This window comes from Mesoplodon densirostris, chromosome 1 (genome assembly GCF_025265405.1).
Source record: "Mesoplodon densirostris isolate mMesDen1 chromosome 1, mMesDen1 primary haplotype, whole genome shotgun sequence".
Taxonomy (NCBI): Eukaryota; Metazoa; Chordata; class Mammalia; order Artiodactyla; family Ziphiidae; genus Mesoplodon; species Mesoplodon densirostris.
This window is the reverse complement of record NC_082661.1, coordinates 71,941,539-71,950,123: the sequence shown is the minus strand read 5'-3', so window position 1 is coordinate 71,950,123 and position 8,585 is coordinate 71,941,539. Positions and strand designations below refer to the sequence as shown.

The window sequence follows — 8,585 nt, the reverse complement described above, 5'->3', positions numbered from 1 at the left end:
ACTATCATTCTGCCAGTGTGGAAAATGGGGAAGAGGGGAAAAAAAGAATTATCCTTAATGTACACAAATAATGCAGCCCCCCAAATCAGGAAGATCCAGCTCCATATGTGAGACGGATGGAAACAATTCAGCAAACAAATCTAAACTGGGGGAAAAAAAGTGATTCTCTCTTATTTTTTTTCAAGAGGGATAGCTGAAATCTTTCTTAATTACCGCTTATTCCAATGACAGAATTGTAATTTATCATTTAGTTGTAATTTGACATATGTTCACACCTTTGCCATTTCCAATTTCCTCCTTCATTCTAATTGTCTGCTTCACTCGCCTGTCATGCGCTCCTCTTGGGATTAATTCGAGCTGTCTGTCTGCACCAGGCTACCAGCACACTTGGGGCTGCGGAGAGCGTGACAGTGTCAATGTGCACACAGTTTATCTATGGCATTACCCAGCCATCACACTCCCGGAACCTCTCTTCCTTCACTGTTTACTGTTTATTCCACTTTGCATTTGTGACTTTTCCATGTTTTATTAGACTCTAATTATGCTCTTGGCTGTCAGCTGTGAAGAGAGAAAAACGTTACGTTAATTACAGTGGAGGGGGTGGTGCTTGGGATCGGTAATAAATGGACCAGTAGATGTCTCTCTCTGTCTCTAAAATCCATGCATGATTTAAATACTCTTCTAGTTTCACTTTGGTTTGAATCTTTGATAGATGCCTATACTTAAACCCAAACATGCAAATGTTCAAGCTAATGTACCTTTTGTGTGCAAAACCGTTTTTTTCCCCATCTTTTTCCTTCTCATTTAAGACTAGGTAAATTGGCATTAGTGAGACAGAAACGTCAGCTTTCGAATAACCATGGGTTTTCAAAGGTCAGTTGTGTAATCCATGGATGATATCAAAACAAGCACATTAGAGAGGGGTGGTGGTGGGGGCATATCCAGTGAGCACTGATATAGTTCAGCTTTTTAGAGGTAGATGTTGTTTTGGTCCATTGGCAACTGTTAATTTCTCCTTCCTAAGGGCATCTCAACCCATTAAAACCCAGCAATAATTTCTGCATTTGAACTCATTTTTTTCTGTCTTCTTCAGAAAAAATTCTTCTTGTTGTTTCCAGCCTACCTAAACCATAATAATACAGGTTCTCTGTTTTCCTGCTAAATAGATTTTCATTGCAGCTAAAACTTCCTGTTAATAAGAAGCAGAGGAAATATATCTTCCCCCTGCCCATTTAGTCCATTAAGATGGATGGTAATTCCTTGAATTAGTTGCATCGTTCCCCCAAAGGTCTGAAAGAGTGAATGTGACTGATTTGAATATCTAATTCTCTATGAAGATGGACTTATATATTTTTTTCTTCTCTCAGAATTTGATCAGTCATACTTCAGGTAAATGTGAGGCTGAGGATATTCTGTAGTTTAGATTTCATTTCTTTCTTTCATAATCCCAGCAATTAAAGTTCTGCTAATTATGTTTGTTTTGCTTTGTTTTTTAGCTTCAGACTCATAGCTTCCATTCTATATACTGTTAAAATACTGTGTAATATAATGCTGTGGTCATTATTTTACATATTCTCGGCCTGTGAAATGGCTGTATTTCTTCAAGTAAACACATTAATTCATATGGCTAAGTTAAAATTTTTATGAAAAACTAATAAGGCGTGAGTGAAGAAAGTAACAGCCTATAAAATATGATATATAAAGACAAAAGTTGTGAAATATTGTCCAAACTTTTTAAAAAATGAATCAAATAACAGATCACAGATATCTGGCATTTACCTAACTACCTGAACTATATACATTATATACTAAGAATATTAACATCTCTTGTCTTTTTTTAAAGCAAATTTTTGATGTTTCATTTTTATTCTTCTATCCTCACTCTAGAATAAATCAATTCTAAAATATTGAAGTCTAAATCGAGTTTTTTAAATGTTATGCAAATAGAGTATTGTAAATTATAATCAAAATTTCAGCAACAAGAATTTTCTAGTATTTAATGTTTTTAGCTGAATATGTTTAAGGATAAAAAGTTCAAGAATAAGGGAATAAGTATGAAAGGATAAAGAAAGACAGGAGAGGAATGAGAGGACAAGTGCAATTTAAGGGTGACAAATCATCAAATTAGCTAAATGCAGTATTTAACTGAACAATCAAATAATGATATTTGAAGTCTGCTTTGATGGATTTTTTTAGCACTACACACGCCCTCTTCATTTGCTAGGTATGTTTTATTTTTATTTTCTGAAAACAGTGCAAGACCTTGATTATTGCACACCTATATTCCTGCAGCACATTTCCAGCTGGCTTTTTTTCAAGGGTGGAATCTCTCTTAGTACATGTTGTTTGTGATTCCCTGATGAATCTAGCTCAAATATTATTTTTATTTATTGGCACCTGTATTAGCTCTTTTGCTGGCTTTCAAGGTCATCCTTAATTTGATCTTGATCTGAATATGCATACTTATTTCCGACTACTCCAACATAAGAACATGCCACTCTCATTATTGATAGATTGATTGGTTCATTCATTTACTTGTGTTTGTTCAACAGGTGATAATATTGTGTATAAAGCAGTGAACCAGATAGGAACAGTTTCTACTCTGAGGTAACTTCAGCTTGTTCTTTGCCCTGATTACCAAACCATTATTTCTGCCTCTATGCTCTTGCTTATATTATATTTTTTTCCCTTCCCATGTACTCCTACCAGCTCTGCAAATCCAACCTGTTCTTGAAGGTCCAGATCAATTCTAATCTTCCTAATGAAGCCTTTCTAACTCACACTGTGCCAGACAATTCAATTTTTAATTATACGTTATTTTATACATTTTAAAGTCCTTCTTGATTTTTTTTTTCAAATTTACTGAGTCAAGGCCTATTTCTTCCTTATCCTCCAGTGGCTTAAAGCAGTATTTCTCAGGAAAGACTGTGAATCCCAATCATTTGTAGAACTCTTTAATAATCCACATGCTCCAATTTATTACTGTACCTTAGGGCTTAGGATCCTTGATACGTTTGTTTAAAACCATCACAAGGGAATCTGATGCACTCTCCTGATTAAGAGTCATTGCCCCAACCAACACTGGACACAGTACACATTGATTAACAGATGAACTGATTGATCTGGGAACTAACTATGGCAGATCACTTCCCCTACATGGACCTAACCAAGTTAAATCACCTTGCATGTGTCTCTGTTTACACATTTACTGTATAAACATGGTAAAGGGCTTTGGAATATTTGTATGAAAGATGATATCATACCACAGTGTCTTATTTCATTGTCTTTTAGTTTTATTTAAAGTTTTGGATAAAACTGATCATAGATGAATTTAAAATTGTATTGAATGATGAGAGGAAAATTACAAAAATTTTTAATATTTATTTTACTTTATACAAAACAAATTTTTATGACAGATTATGCAATTAAAATAAAAGAAATAATATAGATAGACAATAAGTGAGTTATTAAAATGTCATTATGAAATAAAAAATATTAAGATACTTCATGGAAAACAGGAGATAGAGAAAAGAGTTATTTCTTAATACCTTGTAGTTGAAAGACTTCCTAGCAGAATATGAGGACTTATTCTGATCAATTGTGGTGGAAGTAATTTGCTCTGCAAAGTAAAGTTACAGGCTTTTGAAATTATGACTAAGTGGCCAAATAAGCAATTCAATAACCCATTAAGAAGGCATATGTCAAGGTGCCTGTTTGTTTGAATGGGTGTGACTGTGGGAAGGGAACTTTAATGCATATCAATCTAAAAGATTGCACTAGGAGAAGATCAGAAGAGCTTACATAAAAACTACAAGATCTAAACATAAATAGGATTCTAGAGTCCTGCGGGTATTAAAAAATAAACAAAAAATAACCTGAAATATATGTTAACTTTCATTAATTTGAGTGTTTTCAGGACATAGGTGAAAATACGTTGCTGTGAATCTCCTTTCTTCCATCTGTATTTAGTGAGAAAAAGGAGATTATATGTACATGCATTTTTCTCTTTCTGTATAAAAAGAGAAAAAACAAAAATTCATTTGGTTATGCCACATTAGCTTGCTGAAGATCAACATCCCCAGCAAAAAATAATAAAAAACAAAAATAAAAAACAAAAGTTGAACAAAATTTTAAAAACAATATATTTTTAAAGCCATAATTACGGGGTGGGGGGAGAATGTATAACAAGTAGGACAAAGAGAAAACGAAAGAGTTAACCCCCAACATATCAGATATAACCATCAATATGAATTTAATTAATACTTTTTAAAAAGGGTTGGAAAATTACACTCCACAGGCTGAAACTGGCTTGTTGCCTATTTGGGTTTTTTTAATAGATAAAGTTTTATTGGAACACAGTCGCATCATTCATTTATGTATTGTCTATGGCTGCTTTTGCACTGCAATAGCAAAGTTGAGTAATTGTGACATACATTGGATGTAACCCACAAGGTCTAAAATATTTACTGTCTGACCTTTTACAGAAGAAGTTTCCCAACCCCTGCTCTAAAAGACAGGGATAATCAAACTAGATTTAGGAAAAGAAAAAAAAAATTGCACTTAAAAATGTTATCAATCTAAATATAACTGTATTATAAATGTATATTATATAAATATAAATATACAGGAAGATTGAAAGTAAAAAAAATAGAAAAATATATATCACACAAACACTAACTGGAAAAAAAGCTTGTGGAGTTATGCAAATATCAGACAAAATAATCCTTAAGTTGAGAAGCGTTACTTGAGATAAAAATGGATATTTCATAATATTAAAGAAAAAAAAGCTAGAAGAGGAAATAAAAATTATAAGTTTTTATGCACCTAATAGTAATGTTTATAACACCCAAACTGATAGAATTGAAAGGGGAAACTTTATAAACACTCCTTTTAACATTTCTATTATTAACTGATAGAACAAACATTTCTGTTAGTAAGGGAGAAAGGAAGAACTGAACCACACAATTACCAACCACCTAACTGATTTTTGCTACCTACCTATCTACCTACCTACCTTTCTGTGTAATCACTTGCAACCACAGAATAAACATTGTTTTCAAGTGCACATTCAAGTGGGACATTTATCAAAATTTACAATACACTGTGCAGTAAAGCAAGTTGCAACAAACGTCAAAGCATAAAATTAGACAGAATGTATTTTCTGTATTAGAATTAGTAAAAAAATCAGTAGCAAACAGATCATAAGAATATTGCTAAATGTTTTAAAATTAAGCAACAAACTTGCACATAACCCATGGATCAAAGAAAAAATCAAAATGTAAATTAGAAAATAGTTTGAGCTGATTGATAGTGAAAATCTGACATCAAAACTAGTATATGCATACTTATATTGCATATATTTTGCTATAATAATAAAATTATTATAAAAGAAAAAGACAAATCAATATTCTAAAATTATTCATCTCAAGAAAACAGCAGCAGATTAAATACAAAGGTAGTAGAAAGGAGGAAATAATGACAATAATAATAATAATTAATAATGCAGAAGAAAAACAATACAAAGAAGATGAGGAAAGTCCAAATTGGTGCTGTGAAAATATCTGTAAAACTGATACATTTGTTTAGCCTGACCAAGGAGGTAGAGGGAGAACAAATTGCTCTGTCACAAATGAAAAAGGGGACACCACTAAGACATTAACTGTCAATAATAAAATGATAATAATGGCAAGTTGAAAAGAACTTTATTCCAAAGAAATGGAAAATTTAGAAAAAACTGACAAAGTTTCTCCCTTAAAAAAAAAGCTGTGACAGTATACCAAAACTGACACAAGAAGAACTGAAAAATGAAAGCAATGGTCCAATATCGATTAAATTAGTTGGCTCTCTAAATAAGAACTTTCCTCCAAGAAAAGCTTGACTGTGTTTATTTCAATAATGAATTCTGCAAATCATTTAGAAAAAAATAACAATCATATATGAACTATTCCAGAGAAAAGAAAAAAGGGAGCAATTTCCAATTTGTTTTATAAGGTCAGTAAATTTTTACAAGAATGGAAAAAAAATTACCAATATCTCTTAAGTCCCTTAAAAAAAAGAGCAAAGCAAATCCAGTGATCTATAGAAAAAAATACATCGTAACCAAGTTGGATTTAGTCTATAAATGCAAAATTGGGTAATCATTAACCAATCAATGTAAGGTATCACATAAATAGAATAAGGGAGGAAAATCATTTGATTATTTCAAAAGTTGCAGAAAAAACAGCTATAGCAAAAACAATTGGTAAATGAAGCATAAAGAAAATTCTCCTTTAGATAAAGTGTACCTACAAAAAATACTTATAGTTAGATTTCCATCTGAGATTAAAAAATAGTATAAACATAACTGCCATCACACTTCTATTCAAATATGTACTCAAGATTGTAGCCAGTGCAACATATGAAAAACAATTAGAAGTCAAAAGGAAGAACAAAAATGTCTTTTCCAGATTATATATATGCATGTAGAAAATCCTAAAAAATCTATGGAGAAATTATTGGAATTAATATCTACATTTAAGATAGTCTTTGGATATAAAGTCAGTAAACAAAATTAATTGTATTTCTATATATCAATGACAAACACTTATGAAGTGAAATTAAGAAAATTGTTATTATTTGCAATAACCTCAAAAACCACTGAATACCTAATAAAAAATCTCACAAAATTTGTACAAAAATATTACATGGAAAAATACAAAATATTTTTGAAAGATTAAAGAAAACCTTAATATGAGGAAGGGCATATTATGAATAAAAATGTCAGTGTTGGGCTTCCCTGGTGGCACAGTGGTTGAGAATCTGCCTGCCAATGCAGGGGACACGGGTTCGAGCCCTGGTCTGGGAAGATTCCACATGCCATGGAGCAACTAGGCCCGTGAGCCACAACTACTGAGCCTGCGCGTCTGGAGCTTGTGCTCCGCAGCAAGAGAGGCCACGATAGTGAGAGGCTCATGCACCGCGATGAAGAGTGGCCCCCGCTTGCTGCAACTAGAGAAAGCCCTTGAACAGAACCGAAGACCCAACACAGCCAAAAAATGAATAAATAAATAAATAATAAAAATAAAGAAATTCCCCTAAAAAAAAAAAAATCAGTGTTTTCCAAATTGGTCCATAGATGTAATACCAATGAAAATTCCAGAAGTTTTATTTTGTAAAAATCGACAAGTGCAAATATGAAAGTGCAAATAGCCAGGAATAGCCAAGCTTGAAGCAGAACAAAGTTTTAACACTTACACCACAAGATTGTAAATATTGTTATTAAGCCACAGTAATTAAGACAACATGGATATATGGGTAGAAATATAAATAGGCCATTGACGTAGACTAAGGAGTCCATAAATAGGCCAAAACATGTAAAGCCACTTGCCTCATGACAAGAGGGTGCTTTAGAGCAATAGGAAGAAGATCGTTTATTCAATAAATGATGCTGGTTCATTTGGATATCCCTTTGGGAAAACAGTAAATTTTAACCCTCTCTCACACCATAAACAAAAAACACTTCCAGGTGGATTATATTATGATTATGATTATTATTAAATTATATTTTTATATAAAAGATAAAGCATGAAGCTTCTAGAAAATGACAAATGGAATGTATTTAAGGCTTTGGTGTAGGTGAATATTTCTTAAACAGGAAACAATTATTCCTAACCATAAAGGAAAAGATTGTTAATTTAAATATATTAAAATTAAGATTTCTGTTTATTAAAGTTACTATTAAGAGAGTGATAAACAAACCACAGTGAGCTAGACCATATTTGCAACATATGTAACTGACAAATTGTGTATTGGTAGAATACATGAAGAACTCCTAAAAATCAATAAGAAAAAGAAATCCCCAGGCAACCAAATAAAAAACTTGGCAAAAATGCATTAAAAAGTATTTAGGGAAATGCAAATCAAAATCAGAATTAGATACTATTGCACACATACCAGAATGGCCAATGAATTAGACTAACAACACCATACCTCGGGAAAGACATAGCATAGTTGAGACTGTCATACGCTGTTGTAGGGGGGTTAAATTTGTAGCACCACTCTGGAGATCAGTGTGGTAGTATCTGCAAATCTAAATACGTATACTCTGGCTCAGCATTTCCACTCCTGGGTATACACCTATCAGACAAGTGCATGTCTGCATCCCAAAACGTATATACAAAAATATTCATAAATTGTGTTATTTATAATAGTCAAAAGTGGGAAAAAACAAATGACCACCAAAAATAAAATGGGTAAATAAACTGTGCTATTTTCACACAATGGACTACTATAAGGCTATGAAAATAAATGAAATATTGCTACAGCAACAATATTGATGGATCTCAGGCTGTTACTGCAACTGAAGAAAAGCCAGACACATAATAGTATGTTTTATGTAACTCCATTATATAAATTTTCAAAACAGGCAAAACTAATTAATATTAAAAACCAATTAATGCCATTAGACACTAGTATGGGCAGTGTGGTTGTGACGGGAACAGGCACATTGGAGCTACTGAGACTTTTGCAATATTTTATTTATTAACGTAGCAGATTCGCCAATCTGTGAATTCTCTATCTTCTTTAGCCCATGCTGTGGACTGATC

General features: G+C 32.5%; 1 non-coding gene across 1 annotated transcript; it reads right to left on the bottom strand.

The window, feature by feature from the left end:
* Positions 1-1,361: 1,361 nt before the first annotated feature.
* LOC132501759 (small nucleolar RNA U2-19) lies at positions 1,362-1,447 on the bottom strand. The gene has a single exon (XR_009534311.1). It is a non-coding gene; the product is annotated as a small nucleolar RNA U2-19 (small nucleolar RNA).
* Between the last annotated feature and the right edge of the window lie 7,138 nt (positions 1,448-8,585).